This window comes from Zootoca vivipara, chromosome 15 (genome assembly GCF_963506605.1).
Source record: "Zootoca vivipara chromosome 15, rZooViv1.1, whole genome shotgun sequence".
NCBI classification, from domain to species: Eukaryota; Metazoa; Chordata; class Lepidosauria; order Squamata; family Lacertidae; genus Zootoca; species Zootoca vivipara.
The window spans coordinates 7,334,718-7,359,573 of NC_083290.1; the positions used below are offsets into that span (position 1 = coordinate 7,334,718).

Genomic DNA, 24,856 nt, shown 5'->3' on the forward strand with positions numbered 1-24,856 from the left:
GCTTCCAGTCCTCTGAAATGATTCGTGTATACTTAGAAGTAATTCCCACAGAGTTCACTGGGACTTACTTCTAAGTAAACATAAGCAGAGGGGCTGTATGTTGATTGTGGCGTAAGCTCCACTGTTTGTGTCCAAGGACTCACTTCCTGGTAGAAGTGTGGTCAGCCAGCCTCAGACATGTGCTTCTCTCTCTCCTTCAGTAAGAACAAAATAAAAAAAAAATCCTTCAGTAGCACCTTAAAGACCAACTAAGTTTTTATTTTGGTATGAGCTTTCGTGTGCATGCACACTTCTTCAGATACAGACAATGCATGTTTACTCAGAAGTAAGTGCCACTGTGTGCCATGGAACTTACTCTTAGGCGTGCATAGAACTGCAGCCTTAAAAGTTCACACACACCCAATGTCAGTGGGCGATGCCTTTGTTGCCTTTGAACATGTCAAAGAAAAGCGATATGGTCCTTATGTCCGTATGGCTTTTAAAAAATGCAATTCGTTTTTGTTTTTTTAATTACTTCAGCCGGTGATCTGGAGAAAACGACTAAACTTGTGGCGATGTGCATAAGAGACTCAGCCTTGCACGTGGCCGTGGATTGCACGGATAGGCAGAGTGAAGTAGTACACGGAACCCCCACCCAATCTGCAACCAACTTCTCACCCACCCACCCCCGCCCCAATCTACATTTAGGAACTGTTTTTAGCAGTAGGAGATTGGATATCACAACGGAAGACTCCCCCAACTTGTGCCTGCTTACCTGATCATAAGCCCCACTGAAGTCAGTGGAAATTACTTCCAAGTAGACCAGTATAGGATTGCACTGTCGATTGCTTATTTATTTGTTTGTATCTGACAGGTCCCAGCAAAACATTTTTATTTATTTACCGGCAATCAAAATGCCTTTAATTTTGGAGATAGATATATGCATGCCACAAAATTACTTGAGAAGCTGAATGAAATTTAACAGCCACACACAACAAAGGTGTGTGCTCCTTTCCAGGTCTGTTTACCTGCTTCCACTACCCAAAAAAAAGAGGGGGGGGGTAAACAAAACTTAACTGAGGGCATGGCCGGTTCCAAGGCCATTTAGGCTAAGCAAAGAATCCTAGGTGGTTTTGTTTAAACACTTTCCAGTTTTTCCTCCAGAGGTGTATTTGAAAGGGGGTGGCTAGAGAAAAGAAGACTGTTTAATATAGCTCCAACAAGGAAGTGCCCCAGCTGACTGTGTTCGCAGCAGGAAAAAATAATAATTTAACGTCCAGAGAGTGGGCAGTGGTTATTTTAAGCTGTGATGGAATGAGGCAGAAGTTGAATGTGGGGGGGGGGGAGGTTGTTTCTAGAAAACAATACCTGAATTGAAAGGAGGCCCCTTTGCCATATAGCTGGAGGAGTCTTGGTTTGTTTTTGTTTTAAAAAGCACTTTGGCAGAGCCTTGAGTGAAAAAACGGAAAAACCAAAGAGAGGAGGAGGAGGAGGAGGAGGAAGAAGAAACCTCAGACTTTTATTCCAGTGGATTCTGCAGGTTATCTCACCCCTAAACCTGTACACACAGGTGTCACTTCTGCATAGAAAAAAGCCTCTGCATGGAGCAGGCATATAAGAGGGGCAGAGACCTGGGGGGGGGCACATGCCAGGAGTGGGCAGGGTTAAACTCAAAAGTGGGCAGAACTAAGAATGTAAATTTTACATTTGTACACTAGACTGGTTTCAACACACCCCTCTCTATCCTCCATCCAGGAACAAGAGGCGTTATTTAACCATACATAAGATATAGATGATCCAATCTTTTTCTTTTAAAACTTTTTCTTTTAATTGCACTAGAAAATTATTTGCTAATAACAAAATCTAGCACATGAGTGAGGTCAGGCTGACAGTGGTGGTTGCTGGGTGCCAACCAAAGCAGGGTAGACAGGTTGGGGTGGGGGGCTCCGTGGCTCTCCAGATGTTATTGGACTACAACTCCCATCAGCCCCAGCAGCAAGCATGACCAATGGTCAGAGATGATGTGAGCTGTGTTGAATCCAGAAACACCTGGGGGGCCATAGGTTCTCCACTCTTGCATTAGATGAACTATGGCCAAATCTTTCTTTTATAGGCATGAAATAGTGAAATGGATTTTTTTTTTTTACAAAATGGTTGGCCTCACTCCAAGTTATATAGAATCAAATGCAACCTGTAAAGTTGCCATACGTCCAGGGTTGGCAAAATGTCTGGGTTTTTGCCAACAGAACCAGGATGTGTGTTTGAGTATCACTCTTTGCCTTTTTGGGTTAAATCCCAAAAGAAGCTAAACAAATATGGCCAATGTTGTTGGCATTAGTCTTTCTGGAGAGACAATGGAGCATGCATCCAGGGGTGAAGTCTGTCAAATTATACAGAGTCTATAATTTGACTAGGATGCATTTCCTAGAACAAAGAGTTCTGCAGAACCCCAAATCTTGCAGAATAGTCACAAAATTTCAATTAACAGGAGCTCAGCTTCATCCGCATTCCCTATTGTCTGTTATCTGTGGCTTTCTCTTTCTTCTGCCTCCTATCATCTTGTTGTCTGCAGCCCCACTGTCAGCATTTAGACTGTAAGATCTTACGGGCAGGGAACGATGACGATCTAGTTTTATTTTTGCTCGTGCTACCCTAAAGTGTTGTGGATATTGATGTATTTCAACAGGTATTTTACAGCTTTCTATTTCCACAAATACAGTAGTTTAAACCTTATTCTTTGCGTGGTCCACACCCCCAGCATTTTATATACAGTATACTGTTTAGAAATTGCTTCCAGATGCAGGAGCAGTATACCTTTGAATATTTACTTATTTATTACATTTATATACCACTTCTATCTTCCAAGGATTTCAGGGTGGTGTGCATGGTTCTTCTCCTTCCCATTTCAGCCACACAACAACCCAGGCTAAGAGATGGGGAATACCAGGTGCGGAAAGAGGGAAGACCAACAGGAAATTAGATGGAGAGAGTAGGTGTTTGAGCCTGCCATGCAAATGCAAAATTTACATTTGTTTCCCATTTTTGCCTCTGGCCCTACCTAGCACTGGCATGTGGCCCCCAGAAGGTTTCCCAGAAGAGAATGTGGCCCTTGGGTGGAGAATGTTTACCATCCCTGCAGTAGCTGGAGTGAGGTGCCTGCTGTAGGTGGGGAACACTGTACAGGGGAGGACAATTGCTGTTGTGGAGGTAAATTGCAGTTCTTAGGATTCTTTGTGCTTTAAATGTATGGGGTGTAACGCAGTCCAAGATTTGCTTGCCAGTCCAGCCAGCTTCTCCATATGCAATGTGCAGCAACATCTTGTTCTTCAGCTGCAAAGCATCTTGCGCCTTCCCTATCTGACCACTCTGGGCATTTGGCCTGGCTACAGAAAGCTTTGGCCCAGTGCCCTGAAACGTCAGGTTTAAAAACGTCATTCGCCCCTCTCTGGCTAAGGGGACTGTACAAAAGATGCATCGCACAATGGAGACTTTGGGAAGTGTTTCTCTTTCATCCAATTATCAAATCAAAGCCTTCCCTTGAAAGAACAAGGCCCTTTTAATCAAGGTAGGCAAACTGATGATTGCCATCATGTCTCCCTCCTTAGAGGAGGAGAGAGGGTGTGATCAGCGAGGCACCAGTCTGGGCTCTGCAAATACTGAGGTATTAATCTCTCAGCCAAGGACTGATTCACATAGATGGGTATTTACTGGGGTAGTTAATCCAAGCCTCTCAGGCAGGGATTCTGGGGAAGATTTTACAGTCTGAGGGCCACATTCCTTTCTGGGCCACATTCCAAGGGCCACATACCAGGGCCAGGCATGCGGAAAGTAGGTGTGGTCAGACAGCTACACCCCATAGCTGTCAAGTTCTCCCTTTTTAAAAGGGAAATCCCCTTATGCTGAATAGGCTTCCTCACGAGAAAAGGGAAAACTTGACAGCTATGATACACCCACCCACCCTATTGATCCAGGAGGAACAGGTATTATTACATGTGAAGGACACATTAAAGGAGGGGGCAGAGCAGAGCCAGGGAGAGGTGTGGCCTGGCTCCAGCCTCTTCTTGAGGGACACAGAAGAGATCCCTGGAGAGCCACATTCAACCCTCAGACTTGAGAGAAGGGAATATTAACTGAATCTTTTTTGCTTCCGTGCAAAAGAGCAGGGCTGGCTCTAGGTAGAGTCCCAGTGGCGCGGGGTGTCAGGGCGCCGGGCCGGTAGGAACCCTGCGAGGGCGGGGGCGCTGGAGCGATACCTGCCCCTCAGCGCAAGGGCGCACGACCTGCTCGAGACCTGCAAGGCACACCTCAATATAGATCAGGCATGATCTAACATCTCTGTATGCTTTGTGCGAGGAAATCAGGATGAATATCCAATAAACAAGTCATCTGGGGGAACTCTTAAGAGTCTCTCCGGCCATCACAAAAGATGGAGTTCTAGAACTGTAGAGTTGGAGGGGACCCCAAGGGTCATCTAGTCCAGACATCCCCAAACTGTGGCCCTCCAGATGTTTTGGCCTACAACTCCCACAGATCCCTAGCTAACAGGACCAGTGGTCAGGGATGATGGGAATTGGAGTCCAAAACATCTGGAGGGCCGAAGTCTGAGGATGCCTGATCTAGTCCAACCCCCTGCAGTGCAGGAATCTCAGCTGAAGCATCCATGACAGATGGTCATCCAACCTCTGCTTTAAAACCTCCAAGGAAGGAGAGTCCATCACCTTCCAAGGTAGGCCAATTGCACTGTCCAGCAAACCTAGCCATTAGCAAGTTCTTCCTGATGTTTAGTTGGAATCTCCTTCCTTGTAACTTGAAGCCATTGATTCAGGTCTTACCCTCTGGAGCAGGATATGAGCCTGCTAAACATTTTGTTTCTGGGTTCCTGAGTACATTCCAATGGTTCTTTTGCCAGCAAAAGTAGGGGCATGGAGTGCTTCTGTCTATTTCCTCCATATGGCAGAACCCAGTTGATATAGAAAGGAAATTAGGGACTCAGCTACATTAGTGAAGAAACAGTGATTTGAATGCACTATAAATATGCAACACCAGATGGTGCCAGAGAGCAGAAAAAAAATTAAAAAGTGATTTTCCAAACAGATTTTTTGTTGTTGTGAAAATGATCTAATTTCTAACTTATTTATAACGTGTGCCCCCCCCTTTAGATCCACCCAAGGTTTGGTACATATTCCTGCATTGCAGGGGGTTGGACTAGTTGACCCTCATACTACCTTCAAATTCTGTAGGCGATCCGATCAAGTTCCTTTTGATTGGCTTACAGATAAAAGGAAGGATGTCTTCTCTACAAAGCCCCTTTCTAAGGGTTGTGTCAAGAGATAGGCACAGTTTTGCTTCTGTCTCCTAAGAGTAGACACACACACAAGATTCCATGTAGGTATTTAAAGCTATTGTTTCTTCCCCTCCCCTGATCCACCACCACCACATCCACACCTCCAAACCTGTATGCATTTGTCTTCACAGATGCACTGACCCTGCAATCATAAAACATCTTTATTCAGAAGGAAGTGCCTTCTGAGTTCACCTCTAGAAAGTGTATTCTAAAAACATCCTGAGTTTTTAGAAGCCCTTCCTCGCAACTGGTGAGTCATTGCACACAGCTGATTCTCTTATCGAACAGTTGGGAAGGTGACCCTCCACACAGTTTGTTGGACTCCAACTCCCACCAGCATGGTAGTTGAGTGGGGGATTCTGGGAACTGTAGTCCGAAAACATTTGAAGGGCCTTCAGATGTTGGTGGTCTACTTTGATTTTTTTCAGGCAAAATCTTTAGCCCAGCTCCTGTATGGCTCTCAAATTGGACCTTCTGCCAATCTTAAGACCCTTGAAACAGTACAATCAAAATTTTAAAGATCACTATTCGGTACCCCAAAGAGCACACCTAATGCAGTGTTAAGGCAAGAGGCAGGACTTCTCAGAGTGGAATTAAAAGTCTGGGAGCAAGCAATATCCCTCTGGTTGAAAATCCACTACAATCCAAAGGGAATGTTACCTCATTTCCTGGCCGCAGTTCCCTATCCACTCTGGCTTATGCAAATAACTAACAAGATCAAACAAATTGGCCTAAATCCTGAAGATCTTTTTAATGGAACTCTGCACAAGGCAAAAATAATTATTACTCAGAGACTTTACGATGTCGAATTACAACAAGAAGATGCCTTACTCCCGGAGAATTATAGATGTCTAAAATCGGGGCCTAATTTTACAGCTGCCCCTTAGTTATCTAACATCACTAACGAAGCTTATAGATGGGCCTTCTCTAGAGCCCGCTTTGAGGCAATGTCCTCAGCAGTGCTGTACGACGAATTTATGCGGGTACCAATTCATGAGCGCCTTTGCCCTTGCATGTCCAATAAGGTAGAATCTGTCACTCACATTCTTTAATTTTGTGAATTTTATAGTGAAGAACGAGCTCGACTTATTTTACCCCTTGCAATATTATTTGGAATCCCCCCCCCCAAATCTTACGAAAATTCCTTCTGGGAGATTCCTCAAGCCCAATGTCATATGACGTGGCCAAATTCTGCACTTTAGCTATTAAGAAACGTAAATCCCTTCTATTGAATGACACATCGCAAATTCCTTTTGTGTAATTGTTCTATTTCTGGTGATGTTATTGCTGATTTTCTTTCGTTTGGAATTATGATATTCTGTATTGCTGGCTTTTGCTGTAAAACCACTTCCACATCTCAGGAGCTCAGCCCCCTCACGATTGGGCATTCCCGCCTCCATCATACCCGGCCAACCAATGAGGTCGGCTGGGGGGCGGGGCTTGCGCTCTTTTAAACAGGCCGGAGAGGGGAACTCTGCCCCTTGCTGGCCAGCCCGATCAGTTCACCCGCCCACCCACCCTTTAGGCTGGGCTGACGCTGCTATGGACTTCGGTTGGTCGCCTGGTAGGACTTTTCCCACTTGGGCTAGCCAAGATGGTTTTTTCGCCTACCTCGTAGCAATTCGTCACAACTTTAGTTTGGCGGTTAGGCATTGGAAATTTGCATAAAAAGAAGGAGGAGGGGGCAGATTGCGTCATCATCTGCCCAGAAATTGGAGAAGTATTCCGTTAAAGGTTTCCGGGGGTGGAGCTTGGTCCAGAGCCTGCTGAGGTCAGGGTCGTAAGGCACGCCCCAACGGTGGCCACAGGAGGAGTTCCGGTAGATGTACATCACTAGGCTCCTTTCTGGTGGTTAATTTCTCCCAACACGGGTTGCAATAGTCAGATGTAGCCGGTTAGGTTCCAATGCCTAAGCCAATACCGCTCAACATCCGTAACCAATAAAGTTGTGGCCTTTTCGCCCACTTAAAATCTATTCACTGTGTCTTATTTCACGGGGAAGGAGGGACATTGCCACACAATAAAAATTGAACTTGAACTTGTTGGACTACAACTCCCACCATCCTGGACCATTGGTCAAGCTTGCTGGGGCTCATGGGAGATGGAGCTGGAGGACGCTGCCTTGGAGAAGGCTTCCCACAAGGTCCACTACTGCCTTCACTCTTGCATTGATGGCTTGTACCCAGGTCCATGCAGAGCTTGTGTGAGGCCCAGGGCGGGAGTCTTGTTCTTGCCATGACAGCGTAAGTTTGGCAGCTCCCCCCCCTCCCGGCAGGGTCCCCCCAGTTGGCTTTGCCCTCTGAGGCCCAGGGCAAGTCACCCGGCTGCCTGCACCTCCCCTCTGCCTGGGGCTCTTGGTGCCCATTAGGACTGTTATGGCGGAAGTGCAGGGAGGAGAGAAAAAGCCCATGATAGGCAGGACCAGCTAATTCTGCTGCTTTTGCCCCCATCATCCTCTGAACCAGTGGTTAGAGTGCGATGCTGATCATGCCAATTTGTAAGATTTTTATTAAGGCTTTTTCATAATACATTACAATAAAAAACAAACTTAACAAAAATGAAGGGAGAAGTGGTGGAAGGGGGGGGGAGACAAAGTCCTCTTTCAACCTTAACTTGTCCCACACAGAGAAAGGTGAACCCTCCCAGCTCTCACCTGGGAGCATCCCTTTCTTCTCTTTCCTTCCCTGCCTCTCACACAGAGTCCTTCATCAACTAAAAAATCACTCTCCTTAACCCTGAGTAGAGGACCAAATGAAAGCAGAGCAGAAACAAAAGCAGCGCAGAAACAAAATGAAAAGATGAAGGCTGCAGGTCCGTTCCCCATAATATGGACCCCTTCTGCATTGCAGGGGGTTGGACTCAATGACCCCTGGAGTCCCAGTTCCAACTCTACAATTCTATACTAAGTTCTACAAGCGGCAACATTAGACTGCAGAGGAGGAGGAGGAGGAGGAGGAAGAAGAAGAAGCTGACAGGCAGGGCCACCTCCTGGACTGTTGTACATAGAAGAGCAGGCAGGAGGGGGCTGGCTGTGGGGAGACCGAGGGTGGTGGGGCAGTGCCCCATTTGCCCTAATGGACAAATGGCATAGCTGTCAGCTTTTCCCTTTTCTCGCGAGGAAGCCTATTCAGCATAAGGGAATTTCCCTTTTAAAAAAGGGAGAACTTGACAGCTATGACAAATGGAGAAGCCTCATTGCACTCTTGAAATCTGTAAGGGGCAAAGAGGAGGAATCAGGGCCTGGGGCAGGTTCAGGATATTCTAGGGGGAGGGTGCCCCCAAGCTAGAGGTTAATGTGATTTGGGATTGCCTGGGATTCGCCACAGGATCCCATGCCTCTTATTTAAGAACCGCGATACCTCTCAAGGACCGCCTCTCCCCATATAAACCAACCCGGACTCTGCGATCATCATCAGAGGCCCTTCTTTGTGTGCTTCCTCTAAGAGAGCCCCAGAGGGAGGCAACATGAGAAGAGTCCTTTTCTGCCTGGTGACTTCCTTTGGCTGATTAATATTCTACAGTATAGCCTTTTAAACGCGTTTGTGGGTCATCGTTTTACTGTTTCTGTTATTTGTGCTTCTTGTTTCGTGTTATTAGTCTGTGAACCAGCCTGAGGTCTTTCGATGAGGAGCAGTATATAAATCTGATACATCAAATAAACCAGGCATTCCCAAACGTCGGCCCTCCAGATGTTTGGGGGCTACAATTCCCATCGTCCCTGACCACTGGTCCTGTTAGCTAGGGGATGGTGGGAGTTGTAGTCCCAAAACATCTGGAGGGCCGAGTAAGAAGAGCCTGCTGGAATGGATCAGGCCAATGTGTCATCAATCCCAGCATCCTGTTCTCACAGTGGCCAACCAGATGCGTCGATGGGAAGCCCGCAAGCATCAGCAAATCTCCTCACTTGCAATTTCCAGCAACTGGTCTTTGACCTCGAGGTCTCTCTGGGTTTCAGGTTGGGCAGGATTCTGACAATCCCTGACCCGAGCTACCGAGGATTTTGAGAGTTTAAAAGACAAAGATCCCTGCACGCACCAAGCGACCTCCTGAGCTGGTAGGTCGACCGGCAGAGATTCTGTGGTGCAAGAAGTCAGCCATCTGTGAAGGAACGCCTCAGCTTGGCCTTTGAGCAAATTCCATGCCCGTTTGATTGTAATAATGTTCTGTCACAGTCAGTAAGCCGGGCCTTGGCCGCTCCCCACACTTTTGGAAACACCGTGCTAATTGAGGAGGCGATATTGCTCTCCTTCCCTTATTGCTATTCCCCACCACTGCCCCTCGGCCCCCTTCTCGCCAGACCCATCGCTCCTCAGGCAGGATGTCCAGAGGGAATTGTGAGAGTTGCTTGGGTGTTTTCTCTCCCCACCCATTACTATCCTACATGCCTCATTAATTCTTCTCAGATGAAGATCACGGCCATTCTGCTCGCCCAAGGTTGCTGGGTTCCTCAGGGCCTCGGACAACACACCGTTTCTCAGAAGTTTCAAGCTCAAGAATTCTGTCCCCTTGGGAATCGGTCGTGGGAAGGGACAGGTGGGGGTGGGCAGAGGAGCTCCTGTTACTGAAAGCAACCCTGCCACTGTCAGATGAAGGGCTTGATGCACATGCAAAAGGATCCAGGATTGCTCCCCAATGGCATCTCCAAGTAGAGCTGGGGAAAGACTGCTGCCTGGAACTCTGGAGAGCTGCTGCCAGTCAGTGTAGACAATACTGAGCTAGATGGACAAATGGGTCTGACTTGGTATAAGGCAGTTTCCGGTGTTCTAGGGATGAGCGGTTGTGCTCATTTCGATTTCTCCCGATTTCTCATTTTTCAAACCCGAAATTCAGTTCTCCACATTTCCACCTCAGTGTGCTCTTTTTTTAAAAGAACATTCTCATGAAAATTCTCCAGCATTTAGGTGCAAATTTATCCTATACGCATTTTTTTTAATTATGCGATTTCCCCTAACGTACACATTTTTGCAAAGCAATTTCTCCTGATATAATGCATTGTGTTACTTTCACCAACAAATGCATTTATAGGCACACATTAGCATGGGCACTTTTGTTACCTGTTGCTTGCCTGGAGAACTGCGGATCTTGAAGGAGGGCTGCGTATCAATTTACCTTTCGTTTCAGAGAGCTCGGCTTTAAATGTGAACTGAATTGAATCCGCCCCTCCCACATACCTGCTATGTTCCTATGAGCAAGCATATGTTCCTCTGAGGGATAGAATCCTAGTCACAGAATTGCAGAGTTGGAAGGGACACCCCAAAGATCATCTAGCCCAACCCGCTGCAATGCAGGAATCTTTCGCCCAACATGGGGCTTGAACTCATGACCCTGAGATTAAGAGTCTCACGCTTTACTGACTGAGCTATCAGACTCCTCATTATTTGTGGCGATTCCTGCACTGCTGGACTAGATGGCCCTGGGGGGGTTCCCTTCCAGCTCTACAATTCCACGTTTCTCTACATTATTTTTTTTTGGGGGGGGGAGACACCCACAGGATAGAACTTTGGATCAGATGACTCAGCAGAATGAGCAGGAGGGGCTCCTGAAATGCAGCAGGGCTGACTTGGCACATTTTGAAGAAAATGAAGGTAATGCCAGAGGGGGTTGGTCTGTTTGGGTATCTCTTCTCTTTGGCGATCACTCGCAGCCAAGTAAGACTGTCTCCCATAAACACGGTTTTAACAATGGGTCCGTAAGTGACTGTGGAGGCCAATTCTGGATCCACACGTCCTTCCACAGTGGGGACATAGGTTTCCGGGCAGGAGTTGATCATGGTGAGCGTTTGCCAAGCGTGCCTTCCTCTTAGCACGTTTCTCCCTTGCGTCCTGAGATTGAGTTTCCTCAAAGCCCATGACACCTTTGGTCAAGGCTGTTCTCCAACTGGAGCACTCGCAGGCCAGTGTTTCCCAGTTGTCAGTGTTTATACTACATTTTTTCAGATTTGCCGTGAGACAGTCTTTAAACCTCTTTTGTTGGCCACCGGCATTACGCTTTCCATTTTTAAGTTCGGAATAGAGTAGTTGCTTTGGAAGACAGTCATCAGGCATCCGCACAACATGACCAGTCCAATGAAGTTGATGTTGAAGAATCATTGCTTCAACACTGGTGATCTTTGCTTCTTCCAGTACACTGATATTAGTTCGCCTGTCTTCCCAAGTGATGTGTAAAAAAAAAATGGAGATACTGTTGATGGAATCTTTTGAGGAGTTGGATATGGCTCACCGGCCTTGGTCTGCTCTCAGCCTGCTCCCTCCCACCCGCCTTCTTACTTGCTTCCAGCCCAGGTGTTATGTACTGAGCTGAATCATAGAACAATAGGATCCAGAATCAGCAGTCTGATTGGTCCGCAGGAGCCACCCAATCCATCTCCAGGTGGAAGTGAATCTGCAACCTGATTGGCCTGCAGGAGCAGCCAATCAGGCTGCTGGCAGAAGTCAATCCACAAACTGATTGGCCCCCAGGTGCAGCCCTGAAGTAGCCAGTCACGCAAAGCCCATTGTGTAAATAATGTATATAAGCAGATGGTTTGGGGAATAGGGCATTCTTCTCTTCTTCTCCTTGACGACTAAGAGTTGAATAAAGAGCATGAAATTCACTCTCGACTCCGAGTATATTTCACCAGGGGTGGCACAGCTGCCACCTTCCTCCTCCTCTTTACTGTGCTGCCCTCATCCAAGGAGAGGGTGTGGTGGAAACTAAAATTAGTAGTTAACAATGGCAAGAGAAACTGCTGAACTATGCAGCAATGGCAAAATTGACAGACAGACTAGGGGGGAAAGAACAACAGTGACTTTGAAAGAGAACGGGAACCAGAAAGAAAGGAAAACTATTGGCTTGATGGCAGGATTTAAATAAACACCTTTATCATAAAAAATATGTAGAAAACAAAGAAATAATATAGTGTATTCTTTTTGAAACAGCAGTGTGTAACAGGGGGAAATAAATCAGAAGTGGAAGTTGGGGGGAGCCCAGGAGGGGTGGGAAGAGGGAATGTAATATGAATGTTATAGATATGTGATGTTTGTAATAATTGAAAAAGAAAAAGGAATAAAAATTTAATAATAATAATAATAATAATAATAATAATAATAATAATAATAATAATAATAAAGAAACTAAAATTAGTTGGCTCTGCCTGTCATTGGTTCCGGCTCTGTCTGTCACTCACCCTGGCTCCACCCACTGTTGGGCTCCCTATCTTCTACCCCACCTAGTCCCCAGTGGGCACCATCCACAACTGGGTAATATTCATGCCAAGTCCAGAGCATCCGAATTGCCCATTTGCAACCAATGGGTGTAACAGTAAGTACAGACTCTGGCTTCCCAGTAGCCCTTGCAAAACAGTTTGTCAATGTGGAACAGCCCCTTTAAAAGCCCACAAAAAAACCGGTAACTTTATTTTATTTTTGCGGCAGGGAAGGCGAAAAATCACTTCCGAACTCAAAAGAGAAATTTAGAAGCCCTAACTCAGGCGTCCCTAAACTTTGGCCCTCCAGATGTTTTGGACTACAATTCCCATCTTCCCTGACCACTGGTCCTGCTAGCTAGGGATCATGGGAGTTGTAGGCCAAAACATCTGGAGGGCCGCAGTTTGGGGATGCCTGCCCTAGCTAGTTTCTATCTACATGTGGCAGAGTGATGAAGGGCTCCTTCCGATTCAATCACATCCCTCCCAATCCAGGTCAAAAAGCTTGGACTTCTTGTGATGAGGAAAGTGAAAACACTTCGGAATGTGTGGGGTAACACTTGCTATGAAGCGACTGTCCTCTGAAGTCCCCACCAACAAATCAGAATGGGTACTCTTTGAAGACCCAGCATGGTCTGATCTCCCTAAAAGCAAATTGGGATGAACGCTCGCTCATTAAACAAGCGGTGTGGAAGTGCCTCAAGAACGAATACTGTATGTGATTTATTTATTTTTTCAGAAGGAAAGAAAACAAAGGTTCTATTTTACAATTTCTTCTGAATGCATCAGTGCATCCAACAAACTGCACTCCGACCTCTCGGTCTGTGGGTGAGAGGTGTTTTTCACAAACAGGGCCATTAAAAAACACGTCTCCATGGGATTCTGACTCCTTTGGCTGAGGACAGGGCCCCTTCCCCCTCCTCACTTTCTCCAGGCACACACGCACGCACACACACACGCACACGCACGCACACACACACAGAGTGATGTCATCTTTGCCAGCTCCTTTAACTGTGTTTCATCTCCACCTTTGCTAAATATGACCCGTATTTGATCCCCCAGCCTCTGGCTGATGGGGAAGCTGTGGTTTTGGTTTTTTGTAAAAAAAAAGATAGAAAGAAAGCAAGCAAAGAAAGGAACCGGCATGAAAGAAGTCACTTATTTTTTTATATACTTTTGGCCTCCAAGCTCAATCAACTCCACAGGAATTGCTTGGAGTTGTTTCCACTTGCACTAAGGACATCCTACTCCTAATATTTACAGTCTGAATTGCTGCAGTAGGTTCAGGCGGGTGGGAGTAAGGGGAACAGGTTGTCCTTTTGCAAAGGGGGAAGGGATGGAGGGGGCATTGGGATGCCCTCTTTGGGCTCATGAGACAAGCGAGGGGGGTGGAGAGTTGGGGGCTCTTTTAACACCTATACTTCTCCTTATGGGACGCGGGGGGGGCGGCGCTGTGGTCTAAACCACAGAGCCTAGGGCTTGCCGATCAGAAGGTCGGTGGTACAAATCCCCGCGACGGAGTGAGCTCCCATTGTTTGGTCCTTGCTCCTGCCAACCTAGCACTCTGAAAGCACATAAAAGTGCAAGTAGATAAATAGTTACCACTCTGGCGGGAAGGGAAATGCCGTTTCCGTGCGCTGCTCTGGTTTACCAGAAGCGGCTTTGTCATGCTGGCCACATGACCTGGAAGCTGTATGCCGGCTCCCTCGGCCAATAAAGCGAGATGAGCGCCGCAACCCCAGAGCCATCCACGACTGGACCTAATGGTCAGGGGTCCCTTCACCTTTACCTTACTTATACTTATTGATTTGGTTTATATGCCATCTCTTCCCTAGTGTCCCGTTCCCCCCCAAGCATTTCCTATCAGAAGAAGGGCAAATGCCACCATCACTTAGACAAATAGGACACAGCACACACCCCCTCCAGTGTGCTGAGAAAACCCCTTAATCCTGATTTTATTTTATTTTTTGTAAGATTTACAAAAAGTAATGCAAAAAATGGAAAAAAATTAGAAAGGGGCAATGTTAGATGTGGTTGCACAAAGCACTTTAAAAAAATCAAGACTCTGCTCCCCTTTATTCCCGCCCAGGGCGGCGCTGCCCCTGCCCGCCCCTTGGAGCCTGCGCGTCATGCAGGGTTGGACCTTGGCGCCGTTGCCTTTCCTCTTCCTCACCTGCTCTCCAGCAGTTGCTACGAGCTGCCCAAGGGAGGAGGCAGGCAGCAGCAGCCATGGGTAGGCAACGGGATGCATTGCTGCCGTCGCTGAAATGCAACTTCCGCTTACATCATTGCCCGTTGTCAGCCTGGCAACCTCCCCCTCTTTGCCCTGCATTGTCTCCTGCGTTGCTGATGGCTTGAAAATGAGTGCAGGGTTTAAGTTGGGGTCCTAACCTGCGGTGCAGAATGGTGCCATGAAGGTGCGTTCCAAATGTTATTCTGCTATCCTATTGTTCTACAGAGCTATTCGCCTGGTCACACATAAAGCTAAACCATGGTTTGTTTAGCAATACTATGGTTTGTTCATGCAGCCCAGCCCTCACTATGGATTTGGATTTTGGATTTGATATCCCGCTTTAGGAGTCTCAAAGCGGCTCACAATCTCCTTTCCCTTCCTCCCCCACAACAAACACTCTGTGATGTGAGTGAGGCTGAGAGACTTCAGAGAAGTGTTACTAGCCCAAGGTCACCCAGCAGCTGCATGTGGAGGAGCGGGGAATCGAACCCGGTTCATCAGATTACGAGTCCACCGCTCTTAACCACTATACCACTCTGGCTCTCAGACTACGGTTTGTTTTCTGGCACAAAGCCATGATGTAAAGCTAGAATTTGCTGTTGGCTCACAAACCGTGGCTTGTTTCACCTATGGTTTGGTATTACTATACATTTGAACTCAATAGCCTCACTTAATCACAGTTTGTTTCGCCATTCCATTATGCCAGGCACTCATCAAGCCACAAAGTCTTGATGCCAACGCAGCAACAAATAAACCAAGGTTTAGAGAAATAGGATGTTGTGTGACATTCATAACGACTCAGGGTGCCCAGAACAAACCATGCTGAAAAGAAACTATGGCTTAGCATTGTATGTGAATGCAGCCATTGCCTTACGAACACAAATGTGCCCAGTGTGAAACTGCAGGCCTTTGTTTTGCCAAGCCAATAAAAGGCTCAAGCTGGTGCCATCAAAAGACATGATCCAATCATTAGGAAAGCATTTGCCCCAGCCTATGAGTTACTCACAAGGCGGAAGAACAGGAGCATTTTAGATCCTAGATAATTTCTGGAATTGTTTTATTTTGTTTCTAGCTTTTGCCGGGGTGGTGGTGGTGGTGGTGATTTACCATAATTACTTGAGCCTAATGCACCATCAACTCTAATGCACACCTCATTTTCCAGAACCTTGAAACCCCAAAAAGTATTTGCTGGTGGTTGTAAATGTGCCATTGACTCTAATGCACACCTTAATTTTCACAACATAAGTTGGCCAGAAAAGGTGAGCATTAGATTCGAGTAAATACGGTGTTTTGTTTGTTTTGCTTACTGGTTGCTTCTAAATAGCCCTGATATGTTGTGTGAATCAATCTTAAGTCACGCTTTCAGACACCACCCTGGAATCTTTGGATAAAGGGCAGTTAAGAATTGTTTCAGATCCTATACTACATTATACATCCAGACTCGTCACTTTCCAGACTGTAAGGAACAGGGGCATCTTTCCCCGGGGGTACAAGGGGTGTGGGGCACCTGGGCGCTGAATTCCGGGGGGCACCAGACACCCACCGCTGAAGCCACCTAAGCTCTTACAGTAACTATCTACCTGTTATGAAATAATAATAATTTTGATCAAGCTAGAAAAACAAAATATATACCTAGGTATTACTGAAATGAAATGAAATCACTTGGAAAGACAGGCGAACTAATATCAGTGCACTGGAAGAAGCAAAGATCACCAGTGCTGAAGCAATGATTCTTCAACATCAACTTCATTGGACTGGTCATGTTGTGCGAATGCCTGATGATTGTCTTCCAAAGCAACTACAGTGGTACCTCGGTTTAAGTACACAATTGGTTCTGGAAGTCTGTACTTAACCTGAAGCATACTTAACCTGAAGCGAACTTTCCCAATGAAAGTAATGGAAAGTGGATTAATCCGTTCCAGACGGTCCACAGAGTACTTAAACTGAAGCGTGCTTAACCTGAAGCGAACTTTCCCATTGAAATTAATGGAAAGTGGATTAATCCGTTCCAGACGGGTCCGCGGAGTACTTAAACTGAAAGTACTCAAACCGAAGCGTACTTAAACCAAAGTATGACTGTACTCTATTCTGAACTTAAAAATGGAAAGTGTAATGGTGGTCAACAAAAGAGGTTTAAAGACTGTCTCAAGGCAAATCTTTAAAAATGTGGTATAAACAATCTTACTTGGCTACGAGTGATCGCCAAAGAAGACTTTTGTATACCTACTGTATACTTACTGTTTCACTAAGGGACTTTCAACTTTGTGCGCTCATTTACCAAAGACGCGCCGCACTAGCGGCAGCGCTTGTCATTTAACGGCGGCGCTTGTCAGACTCAGCGATGGCGCTTGTCATTCACAACGGCGCTGTGCACACAAAATTAACTCTTACATCAAAATATTATGTAACATATCATATTGAGCTGCTATGCGGCAGCGGGGTCAGCGGCACCTTTGACACAACTGATGTTTCTCCTAAGCAGGTGCCTAAAAAATACGTATAAGTTTAAGTGTGGTGTATACGGTACTTAAGTATAAGTGTATTGTAAATACATGAGCAAATAAGGAAGTTTGTTTCTTTTTCCTCCCTTCTTTCGTAAACAAGAGATAAGGTGTAAGTGTGGTGTCTGAACTAAGCAGAATAAAAGTTAATTTGGGGGTTAAACCAAATTTGGGGGTGCTGGGAGGATCTTTGCACCCCGGTGGCGCATATGCTAAAGACAGCGCTGGTAAGGAACTTTGAGCATCACACACAACAAAAGCGCGCCACTGGGATTTCCTAAGCAGTCTTCTCATTTGTTACTTCCCAATGCTTTGGGCCAGTTCTCCTCCTCGGGCACATATTCGCAGGACTGGTGCCCACCATACCAAGGCCTGTGGGCAGCACTGGTTCCACCTATTCCTCGGGAGACGCGGCGTAAGATCTTCCAAATGTGCCTTTCAAGTTGCAGGTGTTAGGACTAATCTGCAAGTGATCAAAGATCCTCAGCGCGTCCTTAAACCTCCCACGGACTGTACTTTTCTTTGGCAGAGGACAGACAACAGCATGTGTCTCTGTAACTGTGTGGCTAGGGCAGGGTGGGGGAAAACGAGGCAGTGGCCAGGATGCTCCCAGGAACAGGCTACCTGTGGCATGTCGCTGCTGCTCAGAGAGGCTGAGCCAGCTAAGAAGTCACTACCAGCCAGGTCCAAGGTTCTTGTGTTACTTCACAAAGCACGAAACAAGCAAGGCCGAAAGTGCCTTGAGGGTCGCCTGACTCCATCTCAGTCACCAAGGTCATCTGAGGGGACACTTTCGATGACCCCACACATCTCCAAAGTTCAGCTGGCCTTGTCCTGGGGAACTCTTTGCCCCTTTTTTGCTGCCTTCAGCACCTGGGACTTAGAGGGAGAAGAGAATTGTAGAGTTGGAAGGGATCCTGACAGTTATCTAGTCCAGGCATCTCCAAACTTCGGCCCTCCAGATGTTTTGGACTACAATTCCCATCTTCCCTGATCACTGGTCCTGTTAGCTAGGGATCATGGGAGTTGTAGGCCAAAACATCTGGAGGGCCACAGTTTGGGGATGCCTGATCTAGTCCAACCCCCTCTTGCCCAAGCGGGGCTTGAACTCATGACCCTGAGATTAAGAGTCTCATGATCTACCAACTGAGCTATCTTCCCATCTGGAGGGATGAGCAAATAGGTTTCTCTTATTTTCCCAGTCGTAAGCTTGGCTCTCCACATTTCCACATCAGTTTGCATTTAAGAATAAAAGTCCTCCTGAAAATTAGCGTTTGAGTGTTTTTTTCCTCCCCTAAAATAAAGCATTTTGGCATGTGATTTTAAAAACAAATATATGCATTTTAAACACACTTTCCCCTAGTAGATGCATTTTTGTGCACATTACTTGCCTAGAAAACTGAACAGCAAAATTTGCAATGCTGCAGACTTCCAAGGATAGTTGTGCTTCAGTTTGTGTATTGTTTCAGAAAGGACGGATTGGGTAAATTCACCTTGAAATGTGAACTGAAGGAAAATTTCCCCCATCCCTACTCACAAGGTAGACTTCTCCTGGGCATGAGGGTTCCATTTAGACTGCTTAACCATTTCTAGGCCATCTCACAAATTAGCCTAGTCTTAAACTAGTGGGCAGTGAATTTTTTGGGTTAATTTTATGCTTTGTGGAAATAAGTGCTTTTCAACACACTCAGCTTTGCTTTGTGACCTATTGGAACTTCTATAAATATACAGGAGGGAGGCACAGCTGGGGGGGGGATGACTTCTTGTTGCCCCAATAATTGATGTCTTTTTGAGCACTTTGCAAACAAATCCTGGGTTTTCTTTGTCCAGGAGGTAAATAACAGCCACTTTGAAGTTATCCTCCTCACTTTTGGAAAGCAAAGAAAGAGACCAGCCAATATATAATCTCAACAGGCATGAACAAGAAGTCTTTATACACATTTCTTGAGTGAAATTGCTGCAACGATTAATATTCGTTTTGGGGTGCAGATTAGGAACTGATGGAGGTCGTAAAGGTGCAGAGGAGAAATGTTATCTATAGCCACCCTTCACCTTCTTTTAAATAAATATCGCAACATACATAAATATCAACGGCCACATCAGGTTGTCCTCCCCCCGCCCCCACCCCCCATGTACTCTGCAGCATGTCATTGCTGCAGCCATAGCATATTCAAAGTGGATGTGTGCTGGTCCATCCACACTTCATTCTGCGTTATAAGTTCTGTGAAGGTTTCCCAATGTGGCCACATTGTGGTTATTTGGAGGGGAACTCTGGCACTACGGGACAGCAAAAGCTGGACAACATGCATATATACCGTGCAACATTTGCGGGACGAAAAGGATTTCAGCAGGAATTTATGGGACGTACACTGGCTGGACACGGGACGCGGGTGGCGCTGTGGGTTAAACCACAGAGCCTAGGGCTTGCCAACCAGAAGGTCGGCGGTTCGAATCCCCGCGACTGAGCTCCCGTTGCTCGGTCCCTGCTCCTGCCAACCTAGCAGTTCAAAAGCACACCAAAAAATGCAAATACATAAATAGGTACCGCTCCAGCGGGAAGGTAAACGGCGTTTCCGTGCGCTGCTCTGGTTCGCCAGAGGCGGCTTAGTCATGCTGGCCACATGACCCGGAAGCTGTACGCCGGCTCCCTCGGCCAATAAAGCGAGATGAGCGCCGCAACCCCAGAGTCGGTCACGACTGGACCTAATGGTCAGGGGTCCCTTTACCTTTACCTTTACACTGGCTGGAAACAAAACAATATGACCACCCCAAATCCTTTGCAGGAGCAAATAGCACTGTAAATGGGATCAAGTGTAACCACCCCAACACCATCTGGAGCACAAAAAGTAATGCTTTCACACTAACTTTTCATACCACTGAGGATTGCCCCACTTTAGCGCAAGGGATAGCTCAAGGGTCAGAAAGAAGAAAGGGGAATGCATCCTCAATAAAATCACCCTCCCAAACCTTCTCCCCCCCCCCCCAGAGCAACAGATACTTGCACAAGACACATGTACTTTGAACAGGGGTCCTTCTGCTCCATTGAACACTCATCCAATGGCGTTTCGGTTAATATTTAAGAAAGGAACCAAGCAAAAGGTAACACGCTTAAAAGGAAGATTCTGCTTTCCTTGGGGAACAAACTCTAAATTTTGTTTTATTTTAATTGGGGTGGGGGAGGTTGCATCCAATGTTAATCCTACCCAGTGCACACCTATTTAACTTAATGAACTTGACTAAAGTGAGTCCATTAATTTCAATGGGCCCACTCTGTCCATATGGGTGTTTGCAAGCGTCAGATCTCAGATGGGGAAGGGGAGCAGGGAAACGGCAGGTGGGGAAGGGGTTAAGCAGCCTACCCTGCCATCACTCTCCCACTCAAAGCATAACCCCCTGGAGCTGTTGTTCATTTAAAAGCGGAGTGTTGTGTGTGTGCGTGAAACCCCACTTATTAGGGTTTCATGACACACCTTGCATATATGCGGATATTGTGTGTGCTTTTCCGCGACACATCATGAAAAGGCTGTTCCCTGTTTCGAATTCTGAGATAACCTGCACAGTCATGAACCCGCTCCGCGATGCCAGCCTTCATTTCAAAACACAGGAAGTGAGTAATGGCATTGCCGTGGGCAGCAGAAACAAGATGCGGTGACCTTCAGACCCCTAAAAGGGACCCATTTCGACAGGCTGAATAAATTGAGCTTGGCAGCTGTAGGTGTTACTGGAAGATTCTGCTGGGACGCAGTGGAGGGTGGGGAGGAAAACATCACATTTGGACTGGACACCCTGCAAGGGGTAGTTCTGAATGAATAACACCTGCAATGGTGAGCTGCCAAAGGTGAGTTTCAGGTATGAAACACAAGTAGTGCAGAAACCCTGAGAAGTAGCCTTCAAGCCACACACCCCAGTCCGAAGCTGTTCAGACTTGCATGCAGAAGGTTCCATGTTCAATACTAGGGCATCTCCAGGTAGGGCTCTTAGAATCACAGAATTGTTGAGTTGGGAGGGACCCTGAGGGCCATCTAGTCCAGCCCCTTGCAATGCAGGAATCACAGCTAAAGAATCCCTGGCAGATGGCCACCCAACCTCCTCTTAAAAACCTCCAATGAATGAGACTCCGCTACCTATTGACAGAGTCCACTCAGAGGCAGATTTAGGGGAGCATGACTGGTTCAGTCACACTGGGTGTGGAGCCTCAGGGACGCGGGTGGCGCTGTGGTCTAAACCACTGAGCCTCTTGGGCTTGCCGATCAGAAGGTCGGCAGTTTGAATCCCCGCAACGGGGTGAGCTCCTGTTGCTCTGTCCCAGTTCCTGCCAACCTAGCAGTTCAAAAGCACACCCAAAAATGCAAGTAGATAAATAGATACTGCTGCAATGGGATTCTGTTGCGCCAGAAGCGGTTTAGTCATGCTGGCCACATGACTTTCTGTGGACAAATGCTGGTTCCCTCAGCCTGAAAGAGAGCTGAGCGCTGCAACCCCATAGTCACCTTTGACTGGACTTAACCATCCCAGGGTCCTTTTACCTTTGGAGCCTTGGGAACTCTGCCAGGGACACTGCAACTATGATTTAGAATGGAGCATGAGAGGTGGGAAGGCGTTGGCTTTTGGCGTCACACAGGGCGCTGCTGAAATTGGAGACCCCATTCCACTGTCTGACAGCTCTTCCCACAGCTCTTCCTAATGTTAAATCGGAACCTCCTTTTTTTGTCATTTGAATTCAGTAGTTCAGGTCCCACCCTCTAGAGCAGGCATCCCCAAACTTCGGCCCTCCAGACGTTTTGGGCTACAATTCCCATCATCCCTGACCACTGGTCCTGTTAGCTAGGGATCATGGGAATTGTAAGCCAAAACATCTTGAGGGCCGCAGTTTGGGCATGCCTGCTCTAGAGCAGCACCTTCAGATATTTGAAGGTGGCTATCCTATCACCTCTCAAGTCTTCTCTTCTCCAGGCTAAATGTACCCAACTCCTTCAACCATTCCTCATAAAGTTGGGATTGTTGTTGTGGTGGTTTAAACCTCTACTGTATACTGCCCTTCACCCAAGGGTCACAGGGTGGTTTCCCATTGCCGTTGGCACCCGTCTGTCTGGACAGACAATGGAGTGTACCTCCAGGGGTGAAGTCAAACCACTGCATTGGCTGCCGGCATCAAAGTGATCTCCCCGAGGCAGTGTGTATGGAGTTGCTGGGCTGTCCAGACGACAAGACCCTTCATTCGGCCTCACTGATATGGTCCAATGGAAAGCAGAGAAGCACGTTTACAATATAAAAGGAAGAACAAAAATACACACCATAGTAACAAACAAAAACAGTACCCCCCCACACACACTCATGGATTGTTTAGTGAGCCAAAGGCTTGGGAGAAAGGGTATGTTTTTGCCTGTCACTTAAAGATATGCAACGAAGACCAGAGTTCCCCTTCCGGAAGGTAGAGCTGAAATGTCAGCTCCTGACCTTTAATGTGTGTCTTCATGCAAATAGGATCCTAAAGCCTTATGCTAGTTCAAAATCATGCCTGGGTCTTTAGCAGGTAAACCTTGACCCGCGCAACTGCATTATATTTTACACATTCCATTCTATGGGCATCAACAGAACTAGGGCCTCTTTCTTTCATTTCGGTTTTTAAAAAGGAGTTAAAATAAAGAAGATATAAAGAAGGAACGAAAGGGAGCAAGGGAAGGGGAAGGGGGAGGAGAGAAAGAGAGAGAGAGAAATAGATTATTAGTGGGCCCTGAGTCTGGAAAGGTTCAAAGCTACTTTCCTAGGGCCTCCCATAGGTATCTGGTTGGTTCAAGAAGGATACTGACAAGCTGGAACGTGTCCAGAAGAGGGCAACGAAAATGGTCAAAGGCCTGGAAATGATGCCTTATGAGGAACGGCTTAGGGAGCTGGGTATGTTTAGCCTGGAGAAGAGAAGGTTAAGGGGTGATATGATAGTCATGTTCAAATATATTAAAGGATGTCATATAGAGGAGGGAGAAAGGTTGTTTTCTGCTGCTCCAGAGAAGCGGACACGGAGCAATGGATTCAAACTTCAAGAAAGAAGATTCCACCTCAACATTAGGAAGAACTTCCTGACAGTAAGAGCTGTTCGGCAGTGGAATTTGCTACCAAGGAGTGTGGTGGAGTCTCCTTCTTTGGAGGTCTTTAAGCAGAGGCTTGACAGGCACATGTCAATAATGCTTTGATGGTGTTTCCTGCTTGGCAGGGGGTTGGACTGGATGGCCCTTGTGGTCTCTTCCAGCTCTATGATTCTATGATTACTGTGAATGCCGGAATAGATGGTGCTTTGGCCTGATTGAGTAGGGCTTATGTTCTTAGCAGCTGGGATTCTGAAATTGCCAGCACCTGTACAGCAGAATAAGCAGGTACACACCTGGAGAGATCACTGGTCACAGTCATCCCCACTACAGTGGGGTGTATTATACTGCTATTTAAAGATTTGCATCTTTGATATATAAATTAGCACATGCACATTTATGCAAATCTCTGTCATCTTGACAATGGGTAAATGGCCACCTGATGCAATCCTGAGGAGGATGCCCTATTGATTGCAGCCGCACTTTCTTTTGAGTAAACATGTGCAATATTGCACTGCAAGATGAGACTTATCTTGCCAATGGGCCCAGGTACAAATTTTATTTTCGGGTGCGTTTGAACCAATGGAACGAGTGTTATTTGTTTATTCCCTGCTTTTAAAACAGTTTTCAAAAGTGTCTTACAGAAAAACAAAGTGTAATAACAATAATAAAAAGTGACACTTAAAATATATAAAGTATAAAACACAGGGTTTTTTTAAAGGAGCAAATTTAGAAATTCACAATTAAAAGGCAGCAGAAATCAATTATAAAACACCTTTTTCTTTTCTTTAAAAAAATCAATATTTGTCTGCTTCCATTCAACCAGATTATTGAGATGATTTGTTTGAAGGGAAGTTAGATGTTGTGCCAAGCAAATGTTATCCCACATTTTCCAATGCATTTCCTCATCACTTTCCTTGTTGCAAAAAACCCAGTTCCAAATCAACTTTGATTGTGTAACCTTAATTTGCTGGTACAGTACGTAGTTGACTCCTGCCTGAAAATAGAAACAGTCTGGAAGTGTCCTAAAAACAGAAATAGGCCCTGTTCCCGATAGCCATCCATCAAATATTTGCTAAAGCCAAGCCAAAAAGCAGAATCATTGGTGCTGTTTGTGAACTTATTTATTTATTTAACTAAGGGGACTCACCCACACTCCTGCATTTTTGGTCTTGATCCTGTTTGCTCACCAATCCATACCTGGACTCTTGCAGATAATCAATTAATCAATCAATCAAATTTCCCATGCCACCCTTCATCCGAACATCACAGGGTGGTTTACAATATAAAAAAACAAAATACATACCATAATAACAAACAAAAACAACACACACCCCCACAAACAAAGTTTAAAAGGCCATAGATTGTTTAATTCGCCAAAAACCTGGGTAAAGACCTGAAGGAGCGTCTCCACCCCCATCGTTCTGCCCGGACACTGAGGTCCAGCACCGAGGGCCTTCTGGCGGTTCCCTCGTTGCGAGAAGCCAAGTTGCAGGGAACCAGGCAGAGGGCCTTCTCGGTGGTGGCGCCTGC

General features: G+C 46.3%; 1 long non-coding RNA gene across 1 annotated transcript in view; it reads right to left on the bottom strand.

The window, feature by feature from the left end:
- The window catches only part of LOC132593242 (uncharacterized), a 329,416-nt gene that overhangs the window by 64,809 nt on the left and 239,751 nt on the right, over positions 1-24,856 (bottom strand). The gene's annotated exons all lie outside the window — the stretch shown is intronic.